This window comes from Pelodiscus sinensis, chromosome 16 (genome assembly GCF_052426305.1).
Source record: "Pelodiscus sinensis isolate ZL-2025 chromosome 16, ASM5242630v1, whole genome shotgun sequence".
Classification (NCBI taxonomy): Eukaryota; Metazoa; Chordata; order Testudines; family Trionychidae; genus Pelodiscus; species Pelodiscus sinensis.
Genome location: NC_143067.1, coordinates 4,093,401 through 4,119,005, shown reverse-complemented (window position 1 = coordinate 4,119,005; position 25,605 = coordinate 4,093,401). Strand labels below are relative to the sequence as shown.

Sequence of the window (25,605 nt, the reverse complement as noted above, 5' to 3'; positions counted from 1 at the left end):
TTTTCAAAAGAGGTTTTTTTCAAAAAAGCAAGCAGTCAAGACATGATTCTTTCGAAGAAAAAAACCCCCTCTTTTAAATAATCCTTCTTCCTCAAAAAATGAGGTTTACAGCATTCTTTTGAAAAACGTTTTTTTCTCAGAAGAACCGTGTCTAGATTGCTTGCTTTTTTGAAAAAACCTCTTTCGATCAGAAGAAGATATGGAAATTCATGCTGAATTTGCATATCCTCTTTTGAAAGAAAAATGTAGTCTAGATGTGTCTTACCATGCTTCCTAAGACACGCAAACAAGGGAACCCAGCCAGACCCATCGTATCTGGCCATAAAGGCATTATGGAAATATCTGGATTCACCAGAAACCATCCGTAAAACCACTAACCATACGAAGGGCCACTTTATAGCACCCAAACGAGTACTTGTAGAAACTCCGCAACATTAATAGGCCCACCTCAGGACACCATATTTGCCACCAGGAATGTCTGCTCCCTATACATCATCATCTCTCCCCTTGATGTGATGGCTGCCTTAAATATTTACAGGACAATAGACAACATTCAGACATCCAGCAAACTCATCCATTTCCTCTTCACCCATAACAATTTTATGTTAAACACTGTATACTATCTCTTTGTGGCCACCTTAAGGAAAGATTTCTGGAAAAAATGCACCATGAAACCAATGATCAATCTGAGACATGTCCATTGATGACATTTTTCACCCTCTGGAGAGATGAATTCAATTCTCTCGTAGATTTCCACTACAACTTCAACCACCCTACCACTCTTCCGTCAAACTCTCTTCAGAACACTCACACACCAGCGTTAGTTTCCTGGACTGTGTGGAACCCTTTGAACAACTGCGGACAAAGAACCTATGGATCATTCCTACTTTCCCAGTTCCAGAAACCACCCCCAGAAAACTGAGGAAATGCTTATGTATAGCCAGGCACTAAGATAGCATAGAAAATGCTTTGAGGACTGAGTCTGGGATTCACAGCCTTAATGCCATCACCAAACAAGGATGCACCACCAGAGAAGTAGATTGTGTCATATGGGCCACCCCAAAGAAGCTGCTTCAGTATTGGGGGGGGGGGAACCCTGTGGATTGCACGCTCCCAATTGTCACCTACCACCTCATCCAGAAAACATAGGGGATACCATCAACCAATTACAATGGATGTAGGATTACATCTTGAAAGTAATCTTTCCCAAATCCCCTCTTCTGGCCTTCAATCTAGTCCCAACCTCTCCAAACTCACCATCGGAAGCAAGCTCTCCCCAGACCAGGACACACCAATACAAAGCAGCACAAGCCCCTGCCATAACATGGAAAACCTGCAGACATATCACTGCTACAGTGAGCAATAATGCACCCCACCCTCCAAACAACACACCTTTCAAGAGCCATGGGTCCTGCACTGGATGTGATCTACCGCAAGAACAACTTTATGGGTGCAGCCAGGCAATCCCTCTGCTTTCAAATGAACTTTTCACAGGAAAATGATACCCCACCATCCATCGGCAACCATCTTTCACAAGGCGATGACTCCATATGTCACCTCTCAGGCCTCATATTAAAAGGAAACCTGCTCCACACCTTCAAAAGATGAGCCTGGGAGGTAAATTCGTAACGATGCGAGATGCTACAAATGACAGACTCAGCAGACACACTGGTTTTGTAGCCCATTACAATAATTTAACCTTCCTTTCTCCCATGCGTGCCAAAGCGCTAATTTTATGTGGTCTCCGACACGCATGCTTAACGTGCCCCTCTTTGTCTTTAGTTGTGAGATGCTGCTACTTTTTCCAGACCCGAAGAAGAACTTTTGGAGGCTCAATAGTTTCTGTCTTTCTTCCACCAGCAGACACTGGCCCAGTAAAAGATATTACCTCACTTACCTAGTCTCCCTCATAGCACTAAGCACAACATTATGCATTCCTGCAATAATTGATATTCTCTGTCATGCACACATCTCTTGACTCAGGTATCCAGCACCCAAGTTCTTTGACTTTGGCTGGACTATTTTCAAGCCCTAGCATGTTTATTAATGCAGACTACCCTAGTTCCTGTCCTCCTCCCACCCCCATTTCTACCCTCGCATTAAACATATTTCCTATGAGTGGCTTTGCTTAGCAAAAGATCCTCATCAACGCTCTCATTGGTCTACTAACATCACTATTACCCACTAGATTAAATAGATGTCTGGGGTTGAGAAGTGTTGCTTTACAGGCTTTGGCTCCACAGGTACTGGAGGGGAGGGGAGGGAAGGGGAAGAGGTGTCTGAAAGGAAGAAGGGGTTACATTGATGCTTTGATAATTTCATAGCATGCGTTGGGCTGAAAATGCATCTTCAACTACTTCTGTGACACGGGAACCATTTGGAAACACAATTGTGATGGATACCAGTTACCTTCTAGCCAAGTTTTTTCCTTTAATTTCCATTTTGGGGAAACTGAACTATCATGATGGATGATTTTAATAATACCCCGTCTCCAGCATGGTGTAATCTCTCTCCACGCATTTAACCTTCAACTGGAGAGATGCTTGAAAAATATTTCATTGTGGTGACTCTGGTGGTGATAAGGCTGCAGGCTTTTAGGCAGTGTTCCAAATGGCTTTTCACATTGCATGCAACCTTCCTTGATGTGGAGGCTAAGGTTCTCTGCAGAAGCCAATACATTATCTGCTGTCCCATTTTTCTTGCAGAACTAGTGTTCCCCGAGGATTAGGAAAGGTTCCTATCTGAATTATATTGTCTCTTTGGGGAATTGTTGCCTCTCTTTTATCCTTGACATTCTTCCATATTCACAGCTGACTTGGCTTGGCTGCTTGCCTGTGTTTCTCGGCTTCTCATTCCACTGAACATACAAGCACCGAAAGAATCGTGCTGTATTTCTTGTGTGTTAAAAGATTTCTCTCCAAGATACGAGATGCTTTAAACTATTAATATGTGATTATGAGGTGCATATTAAGCAAAAGTTCTCCTTCTGATGTAAGTGGATCAAATTTTGTTGCTCATTGCTATTCTTAGGCGAAGACAATTTGATTTCTAGCCATGTTGTGAAGGCATTAGATGTTTAATTACATCATGGGATTTCTGGTGGGCAGTTTAGTTTGAGGTTATTACTATTTTATTAGAATTTATGAGAAGTGATGATGCATAATTTTGTGTCACGTGACATATAACTGGAGCGTCTACTGATTGCACATCCGTAATGTCAATCAGAAAATTGCAGTGTGGGAAACAGATGTACAACCCTGAATGAACTTAGTTTTAGTCTCCAAACCCCATACTGATTTAAAATTTCCTGTGCAAATCTTAATACTCCGTCTTCCCTATCAACCCCACACCAGTAAGAACTCCCTATAGTTAGAGAGAACAATGAACTGTTCGCTACTTTAGTCTATGTAAAGAATGATCAGAATCCATCACACACATATTGATCATTGGCTACTGTGTGCATGAATGATCTGTGTTAGGAATGGCACTGGTCTTAGAGCAGGGCTATTTAAATTTGGAAGCCCCAGGGGCCACAATGATACAGCACATGCTGAGGGCCACAACTTAAGTGTGGTTGCATATACAGGTGGTCCCTGAGTTACGAACGCATCGACTTACGACCGGTTCATACTTACGACCAACCTCCCATTAAGCGCATTACAGCCGGTCCCCGAGTTACGAACACGTGATCCGTGCTTACGAACAGCATGGTCACATTTAAATGAATGGAGTCTGACTTATGAACAAATCGAGTTATGACCAAGTGTTTGGTAGGTAACTCGATCGTAAGTCGGGGACTATCTGTACATGCAAATATATATGCAAATAGCATCTTTCACACTGATGGGCATGAATAAAAAAATGAAGGCAAGGCTACACAACACACAGGCCCCATTTAAGTCAGTTCTGCTGATATTAATAAAATGCAATACTTACCCAATTTCCATCCATATGTCAGCACTTTTAATGAGCAATGACAGGCCAGGAATTTAACTACTAAAATGCATATCAACAGAAGACCATTATATTGATTACTTTTTTGTTTTAACTCCCACCGGTGGGCTGCAAACAAATGGGCCACGGGCCGCATGTGGCCTGCAGCTCGCGTGTTGAGTAGCCCTGTCTTGGAGCCAAATTAATCTTGAGAGCCGCTTCACTGACATCAGACTGTTGTGTGTGCCATGTACGCAAGGGACGGAGTGGGGGTCAAGAGGTACCCAGTGAAATAAAGGTGGTGAAATATTTTGGTTTTCTCGCATTTTATACTTTGAGAGAAATTGGTGATAACTTTGTGCAGAAAGTGTCACTTTTCACCAAAACTCTTCCCCTGCCCTCCCCAACCAGCCAACCTACAGTAACGAAAACTTGTAGTTGAAAACAATTTCCTATAAAAAATGATTGTGACAAAAAAGTTAACCAGCCCTAGTGGGAAAGTATACAGAGTACATCTACATTTTAGTTTTGGTGGCAAGAATTACCGTATATGCTCAATCATATGCCGGTTTATTTGGGCAGGAGAGGGGGGAGATCATGCTTTCAAGAGCAGGGGATCTGCTTATGATGGGGTCATTGTGCTTTACATTTTTTTCTACTTGGGGGAGGGGTTGGCAAACTTCAATTCCCAGCCCAGCAGGGTAAACAGCTGGTGTGCTGGTAGATTTGTTTGCTTCCAGAATCTGAGAGACATGCAGGCTACAGGTACGGAGCCTCTCGGCTCCCATTGGCTACTGTTCCCAGCCAATGAGAGCTGAGAGGCTCCGTGCCTGCAGCCAGCACATCCCTCAGCCTGTGCTGTTTCCCATGGCTCCTGTTGGCTGGGAACATCAGTCAATGGAAGCCACGAGAAGCAGTGTGGGCTGAGGGATACACTGGCTGCAGGCATGGAGTCTTTCCATTCCCATTGGCTACTGTTTGTTGTTCCCAGCCAATGAGAGCTGAGAGACTCCGTGCCTGCAGCCAACACATCCCTTAGCCCACGCTGATGCTGCCGAGCTAGAACCGGAAGTTTGTTTACTGCCAATATGGAGTCCGCTTATAAACGGGTCGTTGACTTTTTATCATTTATTTTTCTCTACACTGGGGGGTCAGCTTATGAACAAATGGGTTTATGTTCGAGTATATACAGTAATGGCTTTTCTTGTCAGGTATAAACATGGTAGGCAGAAACAAAAGCTCGAGTAAGATTCCAGTGGACCATGTTTGTGATGATGAGAACAAGTTTTGAATGACATAAAGAAAACAGCCCCCCACTCTCTTTTATTGAGTTATGGATAGTTTTTTCTATGTTTTGATTCTACCGAAATCTCAAATAATCTATTGCTTTTGCACGTAGAATTCATTAATCAGAGAACTGCTCCTTAGAGATTTTACAGTGTCAAAAAAATGCAGAGGCTTAAGGGGAACAAAATCACAGCAGATAAATAAATGCAACTGGAATTCAAACGTTTGGCTGGAAAAACCTACTATTGGCCTTTTCACCTGAAATTCAGTTCACATCCTGCAATGCACACTGCCAGTTAAGCTCTCCCTTTGGGATCTGTGATGCTCCGAATGTTGTTGGGAGACTGACTGGAAAGATGTCATCCAGAAGTCTAACTTAAGAAGGAACAAAGGGAGCAGTTATCTCTACAAAGATGGAGCTTCCTTGTCAAAATAAAAAGAAAGCCAACTGATTCCCTCTCAGATTAAAGATCCCTTGGGAGTAGAAAATGAGTTCTTCCCTAAGGAGAGCAATTCTCTGAGAGGATTCTTGAAATGCAGACAGCTCTACTGAAGCTACCAGTGTGAGTCATGAATGTGTCTCATCTCCCAGGCACTGGTCTCTTGCACTGAGACAATAGCCTGGACCAGGTTATGCATTATTCATACACATTCCTGCTGAAGACCCGGGACAATTGTCCACACAGCACGTGGAGCACATACTTTCTTACAAAGGTTTTGGCGTTTTTTTGATAGGAGGATCCTGCAAAGGGTTGGATAACAGATGCCAGTATAGCCAGCTTATGCTGCATGACAGCACAGGGCAAACAGCAGGAGAAGAAATGCAGCATACATTTTCCCCCCGCTCAGACCTGTCAAGTTACCTCTTCTCGCCATTCAGTAGTCCTTTATAAGACATCACATCTTAATAATGCCAGACAGTATCATGGCCAGACCTTATATGAACAGGCAGGGGGTAACAAGCAATTCAAAGCTCTGTTAGGAGGCTCTCAGATGGACAGAGAACAAATAGATTCTCACATTTCTCCCTGCATAACAGAGGCCTCCTGAACACAGACATGGACTGTGTCTATAGGCAATCCATCTAGTCACCTGTATGGAGCCTAAATTCGAAAGTACCAGTTGAAACTCTCTAGTCTGGCACCCTGGGGACCTGACTGGTGCCGAACCAGAGAATTTGTTGAACCATGGTGGGTAAATATTGTCTAGCAGCATTAGTAATACTTCCACTCTGTCTGGGCTCTTAGAAGACATTTGGGGTTGTCAAGGCTCCTTCCCCACTCTGGGACAATGAATGCAGAAGTGGGGGCCCAAAAAAGTACCCCAAAATCTTATCTTTCCAGGCTTTGGTAAAAACCATCTCCCCAAAATCTTAACAACCTAGATTTTGGGGATAAAAACTCTGCTGCCACCACCCAAGTAATGATAAGAAAACCAGGGGAGAGATCATTTGGAAAATCTCACCCCTAAAATAAAAACCAGGACACACAAATTAACCAATCCCAGGTTAATAAAAGATAATAAAAGTTCTTTCTCTTTTCACCACAATATTCCTGTTGCAAGCGTAATGACTAGATGGTAAAGTCACAAAGTAATATCCTCCTGGGGAATTCCACTGTGGGCCCAAGCTTAGTTGCAAAAGGAGAGAACCCCATTTTAAATGCACAGACACCAGATCCCATTTCCCAAACCATAAAACAATAAAATCTAACGGATTTATCTAAACTTTACCCTACTTACAGGACAGTGAAGAGTCTATTCTTGGAGGGAGATGTTCTGTCTGTCCCCCTCAGTAGCTGGAGAGAGAACTGCCCAGGACAAAGGAGGGAAAAAACAAAACTTCCTTTGTCCCAGTTTGAAATTCCTAGCTACATTCCTATTGGCCAATTCTTCCTGGCTTAGGTATAGTTAACCCCTTAGTCCCCAGGCTGCTGGCTAACCCTCATGATCATGATGGGTAAATTAGAGCTAAATTACACACAGAATGAGAACCAGGACTGGGAGCTGTAAACAAACTTTATGGGACCACGGGAAACTTGGCCACACCCATGATAAATGGACATCTGGCCAACTAACATCATGCTGGATCATGGATGTTGCCGAATCAGAGACTGTTGGACTAGAGAAGTTTAATCTGTAGCATATTCCATTAAATAATAGGAGGGTGTGGCCATGTTTTCCTGGAGGCCCTGCAGCTGTATCCAAAGTCTGTCTCTTCGGGGATGGGGTCAGCAGGGCAATTGGTGTAGACATTCTTTCCCGGAGTAGCTGAACCAATTACTGTGCATGTTCCCTCCGACTGTACAGAGAAATTGGACAAAAAGAATTAAGGGGATAGAACAGCTACTAATAAAACCTAAGGAGGTCTTGGCTCTCTGACTTCAGGGATACCATTATTTTCTCTGTCTTCCAGTTCAGCATGAAACAAGCATAGAATACTGCTAGTTTTAAAAATCATGGGTGGGTGTCAGTATTGATATTTTTCTTAGTGTTAGGCCTGACTGTTGCGAGCTGGACTCTTTGGAGTGACAGCCTGACCCTGGAGGCAGTATGGCCTAAGGACAGGGCGCTTCATTGAGAGTCAGGAGGGCTGGGGTATATTCCTAGTTCTGCCAATAACCTGCGGCCTGACTCCTTTTTTCCTCTCACCCTTGTCTCTTTAGATGGTAGGCTCCTTAGGGCAGAACCTGTTTCTCTGTGTACAGCTTCCAGCACCGTAGGGCCCAGTTTTAACAGAGGCCTCTAGATGCTGAGGCTGTACACATAAATCATAGAATACTAGGACTGGAAGGGACCTCGAGAGGTCATCGAGTCCAGTCCCCTGCCCTCATGGCACGACCCAGTACCATCTAGACCATCCCTGATAAACTTTTACCTAACCTACTCTTAAATATCTCCACAGAAATAACAGCTATTGAGAGGACTACCAGTCCAAGTGAGCCATTCATTGGGCATAAGGAAAGGAATAGGCTAAAAGGGCCTTTTTGAAGATGCAGGGGAGAAATGAGGGTACCCCGGGAAGTCAGGCAGAGTAGGGGAGAGCTGGGGTTAAGGGCACAGGGTAGGTAGCGAGCAAAAAAGAAAAAGATATTGCTTTGTGGAGATCGGGAGAGTTCCAGGGCAATTGGAAAAAGGCAAATGTGGTGCCCATCTTCAAAAAAGGGAAGAAGGACGATCCAGGGAACTGTTGGCCGGTCAGTCTTACCTCAATCCCCAGAAAAACCATGGAAGGGATCCTTAAAGAATCCATTTTGAGGTACTTGGAAGAGAGGAAAGTGATCAGGAATAGTCAGCATGGATTCACAAAGGGCAAGTCGTGCCTGACCAATCTGATTAGCTTCTATGATGAGGTAACTGGCTCTGTGGACATTGGGAAGTCAGTGGATGTGATATACCTTGACTTTAGCAAGGCTTTTGATACGGTCTCCCACAATATTCTTGCCAGCAAGTTAAGGGAATGTGGATTGGATAAATGGACGATAAGATGGATAGAAAGATGGCTAGAAGGCCGGGTCCAGCGGGTAGTGATCAACGGCTCGATGTCAGGATGGCGATTGGTTTCTAGCGGAGTGCCCCAAGGTTTGGTTCTAGGACTGGTTTTGTTCAATATCTTTATTAATGACCTGGATGAGGAGATGGATTGCACCCTCAGCAAGTTTGCAGATGACACTAAGCTAGGGGGAGAGGTAGATACGCTTGAGGGCAGAGAGAGGGTCCAGAGTGACTTAGACAAATTGGAGGATTGGGCCACAAGAAATCTGATGAGATTCAACAAGGACAAGTGTAGAGTCCTGCACTTGGGATGGAAGAATCCCAAGTATTGTTACAGGCTGGGGACGAACCAGCTAAGTAGTAGTTCTGCAGAAAAGGACCTGGGGGTTACAGTGGATGAGAAGCTGGATATGAGTCAACAGTGCGCCCTTGTAGCCAAGAAGGCTAATGGCATATTAGGTTGCATTAAGAGGAGCATTGCCAGCAGATCCAGAGATGTGATTATTCTCCTTTGTTCGGCTCTGGTGAGGCCGCATCTGGAGTATTGTGTCCAGTTCTGGGCCCCCCCCCCACTACAAAAAGGATGTGGATGCACTGGAGAGGGTCCAGCGGAGGGTGACCAAAATGATGAGGGGGCTGGAGCACATGACCTATAAAGAGAGACTGAGGGATTTGGGCTTGTTTAGTCTGCAGAAGAGATGAGTGAGGGGGGATTTGATAGTAGCCTTCAACTTCCTGAAGGGAGGTTCCAAAGAGGATGAAGAGAGGCTGTTCTCAGTGGTGACAGATGGCAGAACAAGGAGCAATAGTCTCAAGTTGTGGTGGGAGAGGTCCAGGTTGGATATTAGGAAAAATTACTTCACTAGGAGGGTGGTGAAGCACTGGAATGGGTTACCTAGGGAAGTAGTGGAGTCTCCATCCCTAGAGGTGTTTAAGTCTCGGCTTGACAAAGCCCTGGCTGGGTTGATTGAGTGGTGATTGGTCCTGCCTAGAGCTGGGGGCTGGACTTGATGACTCCTGAGGTCTCTTCCAGCTCTATGGTTCTATGATTCTATGTTGGAATCTGGGCAGGCAAGGAGAATGCGAGTGAGGCTTACGGTTCAGCTGCTGACATTGGTTTTCCCTTTGAAGAAGCTTGGGAGATCCTGGGCTGAGAGGCAGATGGCTTTGAAGAGTGAATCAGGGGAGGAGGAGAAGTGGTTGACGGTTAGAGCAGGAATTGGTCAGAAAGGAGAAGGTGACTTCCTAGCATAGCAAAATTAGCAGCCGGAATTACAAAACTGTAGAGCCAGAAGCACACGAATTTCTTGGGCAAGGTGAACTCCTTTCATAGAAGGTGAGAGAGGATCTGCCCAGCTTTCTTCGCCATAGCAGGGCACGAGAAAGAAGGCGGTGGCACTAGAGGCACCGAATACCTTTAAGGATTTAACATCAAAAGGAAAAAAAATTGTAGAATCACAGTTTTATTCATGACATTTCCTCTCAAATGTCAAGTGTTAAAGCTCTGGAAATACCCTATTGCAGGTGGATACAATGAGGCATAACAGAAGCTGGTGGTGAATTAAGCAACCCTGGACTTTGTGACCTTTATTAGAAAAAATATTAAAAGCTCAGTACATATCACAGAGCAGGGCTGCACAATCAGCTGAATGGCAGTAAACTTTATATTCCTTTCAGCAGAAGCAATGGCTTTTTTTGGCGGTTATGGGGGATATTCCACCTGAACCATTCTCTTAGATTCTGGGGGATAGACTTTGTTGGAAATTGCTCCTTCTCATTGTCATCTTCTGTGTTACTTTTTTATGCCCAGGATCAACATCCGGAGACATAAAATACAGAGCTAGCATGGTCGTCTATTCCTGGGTCGAACTGTACAGTGGAGTTTGTAGGGGAAGGTGGGCTGTTTTGGTTTGAAGTTCCTCCCTGGTGTAAATTAGAGCAAACTGGAGGCCAGGTCTATACTAGACTCAGAATGTCAGTTTAAGGTACGCAGCTCCAGGTACGTAAATAAGGTAGCTGGAATCGACGTACTTTAAGCGGAGCTTGACACTGTGTTCACAATGGGAGGTCGATGGGAGCAAATGCTCTTCATAGCCGGAAGGAGTACTGGTGCCGACCATGGGCGCTGTCATCAGCATTTGATTTAGTGAGTCATTACTAGACCTGCTAAATCAAATGTCAAAAGATCAATCTCTAGCATGGAAGTATAGATGTGACCTTATTAATGATAGTTTCCGGTAGCAGCCAGACATCATTTGTGAATGGCTGCACCCTGTCAATGCCTTCTTTGTGCACAATTCCGACTCCATGCCAACATCTCTATTGCAGCAAAGTTCTTTCTGTGCTATAGAAATCCTCCAGGAGATGTTTTTTTAGGGATTGTTTTGTGCAGTTGGTACAGTGGAAAGCATCCCAGAGGCAATGAGGAGTCAGGCTTTGAATCTTCATTAGGTCTTATAGATTAGTCCTAGCGTTATCCGTGGACACATTCTTTAGGAGAAGGGAATGTGACGTACTGATTGATTTTTCTTAATTTTTTTTCTCGCTTAGTATTAGGAAGATAATGTTTTTGTTGTCCTTCACATATGTCAGTAAAATAACATTGTCTTCAATTTCTTCCTTGCCACCTAAGACACTTGTGACAGATAAATATGGACGCATCCAGACCAGTGCACAAAAGTTGACTTGTTTGCAGTTTTGCTGTAGCCATGGTGGTTCTAGGATATTAGCAAGACAAGGTGGGTGAGGCAACATGCTTTATTGGACTAACTTCTCTCGGTGAAAAGACTAGCTTTTGGGTTCACACAAAGAACTCTTTCTTGTCTCCTTCACCAGCAGAAGAGTTGGTCCAATCAAAGATATCACCTCACCCGCTTTGTCTCTTACATGAGAATGGATAGGATAGATTCCCTCATTAGAATTTATGCTTTAATCTGAATTTAGTGCCACTGAAAGGTGGCTACAAACTAGTTGTTTTCCATGCACTCTTAGAAGAGATGCGTAGACAATGACAGTTCCTTGCCCATGTGTTTGAATTTTGACTTTTAGGGAATCAGAGAGTAGTGCCGTCCCCATGGTTGCTAATTGCTTGGCTTGATTGCTGAGGCTGACCCCAAAGGTGCTGATCCTGGTTGTGATATGTTTCTAATGCTGACATCTGCGCAGTCAATGTACTGAGTCACTTATCTGGATTCGTCACTTCCAGGCACTGCCCCCCATGATTCCAACCAATGGGAGCAGCCAGGAAAACCTCCAGGCAAGTGATTTCCTTCATTACCATCCCCCCAGCTACGGATAGGGGGAGTAACAGTGCACGGAGCTGCTTCCCCCCCCCCGCAAGCCGGAAACGGCCCATGAGGCTCGGCCCATGCTACAGCGGGAAGCCAGCATTGGTGCTCCAACCTTGCACTGCAGGGTCGGGAGTGAGTCCGGAGCCCGTGACCCACCTGCAAGAGGGTCGCAGATTCTGCGGACCACACTTTGAGAACCACTGCGCTAGAAATACATTAGCAGTTCTGTTTGTTAGGTAGCGTCTTTGGAAAGACTCACTCTGATGGAAATTGGGGGTGGGCGGCTTTTCCTCCGTCACTGATCTGCCCCTTTTCTTCATGCCGTCAGAGGGACGTTAGGACCATGACAACCTAGAAGTCTGTGTGTTGTCCTCTGGTAATATTGGTCGAAAGAAATATGTGGGAAAGGAAGACACGTATGCCTGATGTTGGAGAAAAGCCTATTTGTCTCTTACGCATTAGAAATATTGTTCAAGAACAATCCATCCGTGTGAAAATGTGCCCCCTATAATGCTGCCAAAGTTGATGACTTCACCGTTATTTGCTAGGTAAGTGGCTGAGAGCTGTTTCATTGCACCCATTTTTTTTTTATTATTTTAAGATTCTAAAGGTCAGAGAGGAGAATATGCATAATTTGCTTGTCTGGACCGGTTACTTTCCACTTTGTATAGCTAGTGAGTTTCCTCGCTATGTACCAAACATTCACAGACAAATATTGATATTGCATAATTTATGCAACAGAACAGAGTTTTCCCACTGTGTACTTTGCATTATGCAAAAATCCGAGATAAAACAGGGGGGAAACACATGTTTAAGGCATTTTGCTTTTGGAAGCTTGTCAGCATGACGAATCACCAGGCATATAGCATAGTCTACCCTAAGCACGCCTGGTTGTTTAACCTTATATAATACAGTGACTGAGAAGCTGGATATGAGTCAACAGGGTGCCCTTGTAGCCAAGAAGGCTAATGGCATATTAGGGTGCATTAGGAGGAGCATTGGCAGAAGTGATTATTCCCCTTTATTCGGCACTGGTGAGGCCACATCTAGAGAATTGTGTCCAGTTCTGGGCCCCCCACTATAGAAAGGATGTGGACACATTGGAGAGGGTCCAGCGGAGGGTGACCAAAGTGATTAGGGGGCTGGAGCACATGACCTACGAGGAGAGACTGAGGGATTTGGGTTTGTTTAGTCTGCAGAAGAGAAGAGCGAGGGGGATTTGATAGCAGCCTTCAGCTACCTGAAGGGAGGTTCCAGAGAGGATGGAGAGAGGCTGTTCTCAGTGGGGGCAGAACAAGGAGCAGTGGTCTTAAGTTGCAGTGGGGGAGGTCTGGGTTGGATATTAGGAAAAACTATTTCCCTAGGAGGGTGGTGAAGCACTGGGCTGGGTTCCTTAGGGAGGGGATGGAATCTCCATCCTTAGAGGTGTTTAAGTCTTGGCTTGTCAAAGCCCTGGCTGGGTTGATTGAATTGGGATTGGTCCTGCCTTGGGCAGGGGGCTGGACTCGATGTCTCCTGAGGTCTCTTCCAGCTCTCTGATTCTATGACTGGAAATATTGTGCGCTTTTAAAAATAAACTATTTGACGTGATTGCTTTGTTTCAACTCTCTCTCGTCAAAAAATGTTTCCACACAGTAAATGATAGATTCTAATATTCTGTATTTGGTTTGAAATATTGTGGTTTTTGCCTGGGATCCTTGGATGTCATCGAAGGGAACAGAAATTTCTGTTGGCATAACTATACCCTTTCCAATGCTATAGCCATATCATTTAAGATTCATCTTAAATGTGCATTTAAAATTTTCAAATGCAAGAACTTTGAAGACTACTCCTTTAAATCACATTAACAACTTGATAGGCATCTTTAATTTTGTTTTTTTAAAGTTACTTTTCCTAGGAAGTAGGACATAAGAACATGAAGACAGCCAAACTGCGTCAGACCAAAGTTCCATCTAGCCCAGTATTCTGCCTTCTGACATTGGCCAATGCCAAGTGCCTCAGAGGAAATGAACAGGACAGGGAATCATCAAGTGATGCACCCCCCGTCACCCATTCCCAGCTTCTGACAAAGGCTAAGGACACTATTCCTGCCCATCCTGGCTAATAGCCATTGACGGACCCAGCCTCCATGAATTTATCTAGCTCTTTTTGGAACCCTGTTATAGTTTTAGTCTTCACAGCTTCCTCTGGCGAGGAGTTCCACAGGTTGTCTGTGCACTGTGTGAAGAAGTATTTTTGTTTGTTTTAAACCTGCTACCTATTCATTTCAATTTTTTGAAGGAAAGATGCAGATTTTCTATCTGTTTGTTCTCATGATCGTAAGAGCACCTGAGTAGCATAAGTGTGCAGTAGTCATAGGTAGCTAGGTGGAGAGCTATGAAAAATTATGTCATACATAGGTGTCGCATCTAATTTCTGGTGAAATATCTAATAATTTAAATTCCTGTTTTTGTTTTTGTGCCTACAAACTCTCAACTGCCCAGAGGAAAATTCACGTGGCTGCTGTATAGGATGCAAATACATCACCATCCTCTTTCCCCCAGTGCTGTTCCAAAATAAAACACTTTTTTTGCATGGGTTTACTCCATCTTCCTTGAGCTAATTTTGTCCTGATGCTCTGGTCTCATGTTTTTCAAGGCTTTTATTCTGGCACCCTTCCTAGGATTTTAAATCACATAAAAATTCTCAGCATTCCCTTGAATTATGCTTAAGCCACTTTGCGTACCTTCTGATCTGGGAATCCAGGCTAAAATTATAACAGTATGTAGTTTTGCACCACACCTACCCTCAGGACTCGAAAGCGGTTTTCTAAGCACTGCTAAGTAGATAAGTAAGTGGGTGTCCTTGCTCACATTGCATGGATGAGAACAGTAAGAAAGAGAAGGTGAACATCCCATGGGAAGTCTTTGGCAGAGCTAGGGAAAGAAATCAAATCACCTGGCACAGAGTCCTCTTCTGTAATCACAAGGTCACCCTTCCTCTCTGCATGGCATATACCTCTTCCATGGGCAATGGCATGTAGCCACACCTGCTTGCTTGAGTTTGCTGTTGCTGGTCCATTCTGTCCTGACACAGTGAGAGGTGCAGTCGTGCGAGCGCTTGTAGTCTGTGGAAATGTCCATGAGAATAGATTTTTCTGAACCGGGGGTCTTAGCAGCTGTGATGCTGCCAGCTCTTGCCAAGGCCTCAGCTGAGCACTGACAAATTCATTGCTGGACACCAGGGGTATTGGATAGGGATGTGAAAGTGTAACCATGCAAGCAGTTAACCGATGAGCCTGGACTGGTTGGCTAAGGTTCACTGTTACGTGCAGGTTCCCAGTACGTGTGGGGAACTGGCTTAAGAGCCGGCTCCTGATGTGCACCGGCTCCCGGGTGGTTCCCTGCTCTGCTGCTTCTGATACAGGATAGCTGACATGAACATTTTTCATCTCTTTGAGGTTTGTACTGTCAAAGGGCTGGATTAGGAAACAGAAACAAAGATCCCCAAGGACAACCTGGTTTAGCCCTAAACGACATTCCATGGCTGCACCTCTGCCAGTTTTTCAAACCATAGCCTGGAGCTCATTTGAGTGGATATATTGGTCTGCTTTAATCTGTACATAACTGTTATTACTTTTTCCTAGTTAGCAAATCCCTAGTTTACAAGCTAGGGTTGGCTACAAGCATTGTCTTTGTCAGATCTGAAGTACAAATTGGTCCAGACCAAGCGAGAAGTCTCTTAGGATTGAAAGAAACTGGAATATTTTGTAATCTTGGTCAGCTATCACTAAGTCCAGTTTTCCCGGGTAGCAAGATAGATTGGAAAACTCGAGTCTGTCTGTGATGCCATGGTAAGTCTGTAAGGGCATGTCTACACTGTGGGCAAAAGTCTAGGATATGTAGCTTCAGCTATGTCAGTTGCGTAGCTGAAGTTGAAATTGCTTAATTTGGCTTTTGGCGCTGTCTACACAGCAGGAAGTTGAAGGAAGAACACCCTTCCTTTGACTTCCCTTACTCCTCGCAACGTGAGGATTACAGGAGTCGGAGTAAGAAGTCCTTCAGCTCGCCGTTATTTCGGAATAAAAGCTTGCTGTGTAGATGCGCACTTGGTTATTTCGAAAGAACGTCAATTCTTCCAAAATAACTCTGCTGCGTAGACATGCGCTAACAGTTCCCAAGTGTCTCTAGGTGAGTGAAATCTAATTAGAGGATGAACCAGCAGTTTGGAGCATCTGCCCTGCTTTTTGACATCCTGCCTCTGGGCATTCATGGCAGTGAGGCACTCCAGACTCTGGGACCCAGGCCCATGCAGAATGCTTAGCATGGGAGGCAAAGAATTCAGAGAAAAGGTTAACTTCACGGAGTAGAACGGAGTTCCTTTTGTACACGTTTTTGTAACATATACGTTACGTGCTTCTTCCTGAAATGGAAAAGTCACATATTAACCATCATTTGGTGATTCCACAGTGGTTGTGTTCCTAATAAAGTGTAAAAATAAAGCTGACGACAAGAAGCTTGATGGCTAGATTAATATACACTGTAGCGGAGTCATTGCAAAACAATCCAAGCAAAACAAGTAGATTTATATAAAAATACATTCTCATTACATGTGTCTGCAGCATACTAATTTCTTATCCACAGAATTTTTTTAATGGTAACAGCTGTATATTTTAACACTGCTTCCCTGTGGGGACTTTTGAAAGAGTATTGACTAATTGAGATAAACTAATGACTTAATGCTCGCATTTTTGCACTGAGAGTAGTTCAGGGAGTGTAGTATAAATACTGTATGTTTCAAATAGAGTCTCATTTTTGTTAACATTAAGTTGGAAATGGATTGGATCACACCATGGAATGGGGGCATGCTACGGTGAAGATGTGAGATGTTTGACAGCCATTTCAAGATTCCATACTTTCTATTCCAGCATATTTGAAAAACAATGAAAAATGTAACACGGGTGCAAAGCCAAGTTTAGTTCCTGGGAATGGGAAGCGACTTGGAACGGGGGGGAGCAAAGTTCCATCTTGAAAGAACTCAGAGCCATATTTTTAAGCACTCTGCCCTCGCCATGAAGGGCTCAGTTTCCAAAATGCTCGTTGCTCAACGGCTTGCGTCTGACGCACCCAGATGTTCATAGGAATTCTGTGCCCCCGATGGATAACCCACACCCCTGCTGGGCATGGGGCACTGTCCCATCTGGTGGCACTGAGACCACTTACAGAGAGGAAGGGTGCGTTTGCTCTACAGCCTTAGCTGAGAGCCGGCTGGCTTTTAGGTCAGGCTGTAGAGGCTCAGGCACTAAGCTCCAGAGGTCCCAGGTTTGATTCTGCCTGCGGGTGTTATAAGTGGGGGCTTCTCCAGGATTTCAACTGGGATGTCTCTGAAGCGCTGGACCTGCTTCCTTAGCTAGGGGAAGCCTGTAACCCACACAGCTGCTGGGTGTGGGGCACTGGCCCGTGGAATGGCACTGCAGCCACTTACAGAGAGCGGGTATCCAGGAAAATTTGGCCATTTGCTTTGGTGCCTAAATGGAAGCTGAGCTCTTCTGAAAAAAGCCGGGTCTAGCAGCCCTCACTCCATAGTTCACTTTGCTTGAACGGGAGTTTCCCCTGACCACTGAGATCAGTGTTCATCTCCCTGCCAGGGTTGGGTTCAGCCTCCGTGCTACTCCCATTGATTTCTGTCCCTGCAGGTTGGGTCCATGATGGCTCCCGTTGGGTGGATGTAAAAGGGGAGGCAGCAGAGGGCTAGCACAGAATTGGAATATTCGATATTCCCTGCACCTCAGATGTAAGATTTCAGGTTGACGAAGTGACTATGTTCCCAGGCTCATTTCACCTTGTTCTGATTAATCATGCTGCTCTGTTTTGCATATCCTTGATGTCGGAATTCATGGCTTGTGGTTGATGGGTTTATTTTCTTTCTTTTGCAGCTCCGCGTTGCTGTCTGCACCCATTTACTCTTTCCTGTCTGTAGGCTCTGATAAATTGAGGTGCTTAGGCGGGCTCTCTTTATCTAAGCACTCTCGCTGGGTTGGTAATAGGGTTGAGACCTGCCTAGACTATAAAAGACTCAGAAAAGGGACAAGAATTTCTGCTGAAATGAAGAAGTTCTGATGGTGGCTCGATGGGTGGGGGGGGAAGATGACTTGTTTGGCGTGCTTTGGAAAGATTGCACCGCTGTGTGTGTCTTACTTGGACACAAGGAAGGCGGGGTTGATTGTTATTGATAGGCAAAAGCAGCATTTCCAAATCCTGCAGCGTCTTCTCAAATTCAATGTTGCCAACTATTGGAATTTCTTCATAAGTCTCATAATATTCAGTATAAAAACCAATAGTCTTGTGGTACCTTAGAGCAGGGCTACTTAGCACACGGCCTGAGGGCCACATGTGGCCCGCGGCCCATTCGTTTGTGGCCCACTGTACAGTTTGGGTTTACGGTGCGGTTTGGGTTGATATGTGTTTTAGTAGTTAAATTCCTGGACTGTTGTGAAGCCAAAACAAAAAAGTAGTCGATACAATGGTCTTCTGTTGATATGCGTTTTAGTAGTTAAATTCCTGGACTGTCATTGCTCATTAAAAGTGCTGTCATATGGGTGGAAATTGGGTAAATATTGCCTTTTATTAATATCAGTGAAACTGACTTAAATGGGGCCTGCGTATTGTGTAGTCTTGCCTTAATCTTTGTATTCATGCCCGTCAGTGTGAAAGAAGCTATTTGCATATATTTGCATGTATATGCAACCACACTTAAGTTGCGGCCCTCGGGGTGTGCTGCGAGTATCATTGTGGCCTCCGGGGCTTCCAGAGTTGAGTAGCCCTGCCCTAGAGACTAACAAAAACATGTAGAGTGGTGAATTTTCATGGGTAAAACCCACTTCATCAGATGAATTGGAGTGGAAATAATAGAAATTATATATATATAAATAAATATGAAGAAGTAACAGTCAATTGTAGGACCTGTGTTATTGAGAATGAGGCTAATTAAATGGGCTGGATGTGTCCCATATATATCTTTTGATGTGAAAATGCGGATGTTAAAGGCAGGAGAAATTGGCTTTGTAATGCACCAACCAGTTAATGTTTTTGTTCAAGCCCAGGGTAATGGTGTCAAATTTGTAGATCAATTCCAGTTCTGCAGACTCTCTCTGTAATTGGTTAGTGAAATTCCTTTGTAGAAGAATGGCTGCTTTTCGATCCATGACAGAGTGCCTGGGCGGGTTAAAATGTTCCCCTAGGGTTTCAGTGTGTTATCATTTCTGATGTCTGATTTGTGTCCATTTATCCTTTGTGATAGAGTCTGTCCAGTTTGGCCAATATATATTGCAGGGGGGCGTTGCTGGCACTTGATGGCGTATATCACATTAGAGGAGGTGCACTTGTATGAGCCCCTGATGTGGTGGCTTATTTGGTTAGGTCCTGTAATAGTGCCACTGGTATAGATATGTGGATAGAGTCGGCAATGGGGTTTGTTGCAGGTGCTTGAACAAAGACATAAATGGCTTGGTGTGGTCCAAAGCCAATTTCTCCTGCCTCTAACATCTGCATTTTCATATCAAAAGCTATGAATTGGACACATCCAGCCCACTTAATTAGCCTCATTAACACAGGTCCTACAATTGACAGGTACTACTTCTGCTGTTATATATTTATCTTGATTTCTGTTACTTCCACTCCAATTCATCTCATGGTTCTATACAGGCAGTCCCTGGGTTACATGGATCCGACTTACATCGGATCCCTACTTACAAATGGGCTGAGGCAACCCTGCACTAGCTGCTTCCCCCCAGCAGACCAGGGAGACTCGGAACGGCTTTTCTGAGCAGACACCTCAGCTTGAGAATAAAGGACTGAGGGAAGTGAGGTGTGGGAGAATAAAACTGAGCTCTGGAGAAATGTTTGGCTAGAGTTTCCCCTACAATATGTACCAGTTCCGACTTACAAAAAAATTCAACTTAAGAACAAACCTACAGTCCCTATCTTGTACGTAGCCCGGGGACTGCCTGTATATTTTTTTTGGTTTCAAAGGTGACATTATTTTTAAAGTTACAGACTAATATAGCCACCCCTTTGAGAATATTCAGTATTTTTGATAAATCCCCAACTGCTGGCGTCAGGTGGTTACGTGAGACTCTTGGCTTTTGCTTTTTTTAAAGGTAAGTTTCTAACCCATATGGTTGGTGAGAGAAGTTTGATTGTGAACTCAAAAGGCTAAAACAACAGTTGACAAATCATAAAGAACCCTAAAATATACCCTTTAAAACAATCCAGCCATTTAAAAACTATTCTCTTTACTTTTGGGGCCTAATGATTGCTTTTTTGAGAGCTTGGGATTCATAAGGCCACAAGATTTGTGGCCAGATCCTGGAATGGGGTCTGAATGTTCAGTGCAGTTTAGCAAAAATGTAATCTCACATGGATATATATCGGGCATGATTTTGTAAATTGTTTCCCCATGGTTCTGTCTGAAAGCCACATAACAATAGTTGTATCTGTTCTGTTACATGTTTATTAATTACACTGCATACATTATACTTACTGCTTCTGGCCAAAAGGCTGCCTTTCAGATGAGGTTTCTATATTTAATTAAAATCTCTGCTGATTACAATCATCTTCTTGTATTCCATCCTTTCCTTTGCTTGTATGCTATCTAGTGTCTCTGAGAACACCGGGGGTTATATGCCGCTCCTCTTGGGGATGTCCTACCTTCTACCGCTGAGAATTAAAAATGTGTTTAGAGATGGGACTTGGTGTGTGGCTCTGCCTCAGTTTCCCCATCAGAAAAAAAAATCCAGTATATTTGCATGGGATTTAAGGGGGAGATAGGCACAGAAGTCGTTAGGCACTCCACTCCCACTGAGAAGCATTGTCCCTGCTGAGCACCTAATTTGGAAAATCGCCAAAGTAAGAACAGATCTTTCTCTGTCTCTATCTGTGAGCTTTTCTGCTGACACCATGCAGTGCAGTATATGAGTATTGTCTCTAAAATGACTCTGTCCCTCTGTGTTTCACTGTCAGCTTCTGCGGCGCTTTCCCGGGGCCTCCTTTGCATACCTTTTAAAGAAGCAGAACTCCTTTTCTCGCTGCAGCCGTGTACTGGTATAACTGTGTTGCTTGGGGTGTGAAAAAGCCTCACCCCCCAGGCCGGTGGAGGTCTCCCGACCTAGCCCCCCTCCCGATGCGGACAGCACTCTGTCCACCGGAGCACTTCGCCTGTTGCCATAGCTACCACCTCTCGGGAAGGTGGGCTTCCTAGGCCAATGGGAGCTCTCCTGTCGGCGTAGTAGAGTAAGTGCTCTCGTGGTGCAGCCGTACGTGCAGACAAACACTCAGCGGCCTCACACGTTACATACGAACGGCCAGACTGGGTCAGACCAACGGTCCATCTAAGCCAGGGTCCTGTCTGTTGGCCATGGCCTATACCAGATGCTCCCATAGATGCCTCCAGTGACCCCTCCCCTGTCACCCATTCCAGCCTCTGACAGAGGCTAGGGACACCCTCCCTGCCCCTCTTGGCTACTAAGCATTGATGGACCCGTGCTCCATGAATTTATCTAGTTCCTTTTTTGAACCCTGTTCAAGTTCTGGTCTTCACAAGTTCAGCATGTGCTGTGTCGGTATATCGCATCGGACCCCGTGGTGACTGGCCCCCGACATACCGTTTCACCCTGTCTTTCTTGGCTCCAGCCTGTGTGTTGTTCTTGCGGTAGGTGCGTGTTCTTCAAAGCGGGGGCCACTTTGGGAAAGCTGCTAGTGGGCCCACACGCGTTGTTTATTTAATGGGTCTGGAGCCACGGAGCCTTGTGGCTCACAGCAAGCCGCTTCTAGCCAGAGCGCACCACGCTGAGAAATGCTGAGCGAGGGTATTTAGCTTTGCATCTGGTTCTGAACAGTTACCTACAGACCTGTCACTTGACAACATGGTGACTAAAAGGAATTCTCTCTCTCTCTCTGTCATTGACATGCCTGTTAGTTATGGTCTTGTCTTGTGGTAACCCACACACCTAGTGTAGTTCACTGTCTCATGCAGTGGCACCTAGATCACAGCAACAGTTAAGACCAAGAGACCTCTACAGCAGGGGCTGGGAGCCAGCTGGCTTTTAGCTCAGAGGGTAGAGGCTCCTATAGTAAGCTCCAGAGATCCCAGGTTCAAATCTGCCTGGAAACAGTTACATTTGCACTTCTGTTAATAAATTGCAGCTGCTGGTTGGAAGTTTGCAGACGGCAGTCCTCAATGAGCACATGCTGACACTAGCTCTTTGACGGTGGGGTGTGTGTGTGTTAAATGAGTCACGTTTGGCTTGTAGAGGTGGCAAGCACCTCTGGCTTGCAGAGCAAAAGGTCCACGCTGAACAACAACCCTAATAGTCCGCTAAAATCACTTTAAAGACTAATAGCGGAGGATTATGCAACACAAATAAGGAGCAATGGGTGGGGATAAGTCTGTCACCTGAGAGCATGTGACCTCCTTATTTTTTCCAGGTAAGGATGTTAACTAGCGACTAATTGACTAATCAAATAGTCGATGCATTTTGCATTGACTATTCAATTAGTCGATAGGGCCATTTCGCCTTTGAAGTGTAGCAACAGCCCTAGGGCGCGGCACCTTTGAAACGCCGAGTGCGACATGGTGCCCGGCTCCCCGCGGCGTTTCAAAGCGGCAGTGCTACACGGAGCCCAGGGTCAGTGGGGGTGTCCCCAGCTGATCCCAGGCGCCATGTGGCTCAGCTGCTTTGAAATGTCACAAGGAGCCTGGGGACACCGCGGCTGGCCCCAGGCTGTTTCAAAGTGGCAGGTCTGTGTGGAGCCCAGGGTCTGGCCCCAGGCTTCAAGCAATGCTGCTGCTTTGAAGTACCCCCTCCTGTTCCCCTTGCTGCCTCTTTCTGATAGAGGCAGCGGGGAGGGAGGGGCGGAGTGACTAGTTGACTTGCAGGTTGATTATCCAATAAGCATTTGCTTATCGGATAGTCAGCTAGTCCTTCACATCTATGTTTCCAGGATTTCTGTCCTTTTCAGACAGGAGTAATTAGCGAAGGTTTTGCGTGGTTACTATGGTGCTGTGTTGATCAGCCATTCATGCAGTCCGTCTACTACAAACTAAATGGATCAGTGAGAGCAGTACTGAGAATCAAGGTGGAAAGAGCAAGGAAAGACTGTTTGGGAGATTGCTGCGTTCTTTTATTTCATCAAATCCACTTCTTTTCATTGCTTTCCTCCCACTACCATTCTTCTTTGGTTTTGTCCCCCCACCATCCCTGCTCTGGACACTTAGTCTAAGAGTGGGTGAAAAGTGCCACGGAAGCAGCATTGTGGAAGCTGTGCAGCGACTGTGAAAAAGTTCAAATGCCACCAACCTGATTAGCAGAGCAAACACACAGGGGGTGCAAATTTCACATGCCTCAGTGCACATAAAAATTATTCCGCACCCGAATGGAAACAATTCTACACAAGGATGGAAAAGATGAGAAAGAACATTGCACAAATGCGCCGCCTTGAATATTTTAAATAGAAAGGCAGGGGAAAAATATTTAAATACATATAAATAAAAGCCACCCCTTTCTTTTCTAAAGTTCTCCCACTGTATTTTTTTCACTCTGTCCCCTTGATGCTATACTTCCTCATCCTGCTTTTTTTTAATCGGATTCTTTTCTTCTCCATTCACAGTCTTCTCTCAAAGCAGGCCCTGAGACTGAGATGAAATTTCAAACCCACACAATTTCAAAGTAGGCAAAACAAGTGGGAGGAAAGATTAGGTGCTGACAACAGAGTCGGTGCTGAACAAGATGCAAAATGAAAGCAGTCTGTGCTCCCATGCAATTCACAGTCTAAATAAGATGGACATTGGGCAAACCTGGGTGAGCTCTCTGAAGCAGAGGGTGCATCTTGTTACTTGTTTGTCCAGCACCTGGCGCAGTGGGGCCCAAATTCTTGATCAGGCACTGCCTGTAATACAACAACAATGCCAGATGCAGTGGGAATCCTAGACAAGGCAAAACCTGGGCTTATTTACTTTGGGCCAATTTCTGTGGTCATTACTTGAGCAACATTTCTACTCAGCACTGAGTGTTGCTTTAAAAATGATTTGATCCCTGTGTGTTTTAATACAGGTTGAACCTCTCTAGTCCAGAATTCTCTGGTCCGGCAACTTCTGTCGTCCGGCATGATTTTAATCAGCTGGATGTCCACTTTTCATGGATGTAGCCAGGATTCCTGCAGTCTCATAAAGTTTATTTAATAATATATGGACATATACCATCTCATAGAACTGGAAGGGACCTTGAGAGGTCATCGAGTCCAGTCCCCTGCCCTCATAGCAGGACCAAGTACCATCCCTGACAGATTTGCCCCAGATCTCTAAAAGGCCTCCTCAAGGATTGAACTCACAACCCTGGGTTTAGCAGGCCAATGCTCAAACCACTGAGCTCTCCCTCCCCCTATTTACAGCCACCAGTGCCAGTTCTCACTGTTCTGTGCTGTTATTTAGCTCTAATTTACCCCTCAGTGTCCTGTAACAGCCCAATAAGCAGTGGTAGTGTTGGCAATGCTGCTAGACGATATTGACCTCCCATAGTTCAGCAAACTCTCCGGTTCAGAACCTGTAAGTCCCGAGGGTGCTGGACTATTGATTGAGGGTCCAGAGAAGAGCAACAAGAATGTTTAAAGGTCTAGAGAACATGACCTATGAAGGAAGGCTGAAAGAATTGGGTTTGTTTAGTTTGGAAAAGAGAAGATTGAGAGGGGACATGAGAGCCGTTTTCAGGCATCAAAAAGGGTGTTACAAGGAGGAGGGAGAAAACATGTTCTTCTTGGCCTCTGATGATAGAACAAGAAGCAACGGGCTTAAACTTCAGCAAGGGAGGTTTAGGTTGGACATTAGGAAAAAGTTCCTAACTGTCATGGTGGTTAAACACTGGAATCAATTGCCTGGGAATGTTGTGGAATCTCCATCACTGGAGATATTTAAGAGCAAGTTAGATAAATGTCTATCAGGGACATTGTACTGGGTCCTGCCATGAGACCAGGGGACTGGACTTGATGACCTCTTGAGGTCCCTTCCAGTCCTAGTATTCTATGATTCTGTGGCTTCTCATGAGCATCACAAACGGAATGAGACTTGGAACAGCTTGGAAGAGGAGATAGTAAACGTCTGGGACACAAATCAGTAATGCCCATAAGAAAATGGAAAAATAATAACAATAAAAAGGCTTGTGAGGTCTGCAGCGTAATGAGATTTTTATGCCGGCAGAAGTAAGAGGTGCCCCTTGCAACAGCACCATTCTCACTGCCTCCCTTTGCCTGCCACAGTTGGATGTTTCTCAAGCTGGCATGAAGCAGCAGGGCTCCTGTGCTATTTGTCCTTTTTCGTCAGTTTCTGAAATTGAATTCAGTGTGTTCTGTTCTTGTGGTGCGATGGTTTTTAAGTGGTTTTCCTGCAGGTTAGCCTCAGGGCTTCCCCCATTCCTGACGTTGGTTAGCAAAGCAGAAGATTGCACAGTGAAAGCCGTGTTGGACCAGGGTGAGGAAAACAAATAGAAGTTTATTGCATGGTAGTTTTCCACTTCAGCTCTGAGAGATCCTGGTCTGTAAAATACATGCAGATGCTCAGAGGGAGGAATGCAATT

At 44.9% G+C, this 25,605-nt stretch overlaps 1 protein-coding gene across 3 annotated transcripts in view; it reads left to right on the top strand.

Annotated features, from left to right (window-relative positions):
* Positions 1–25,605, top strand: part of SGCD (sarcoglycan delta) — a 555,052-nt gene that overhangs the window by 63,343 nt on the left and 466,104 nt on the right. The gene's annotated exons all lie outside the window — the stretch shown is intronic.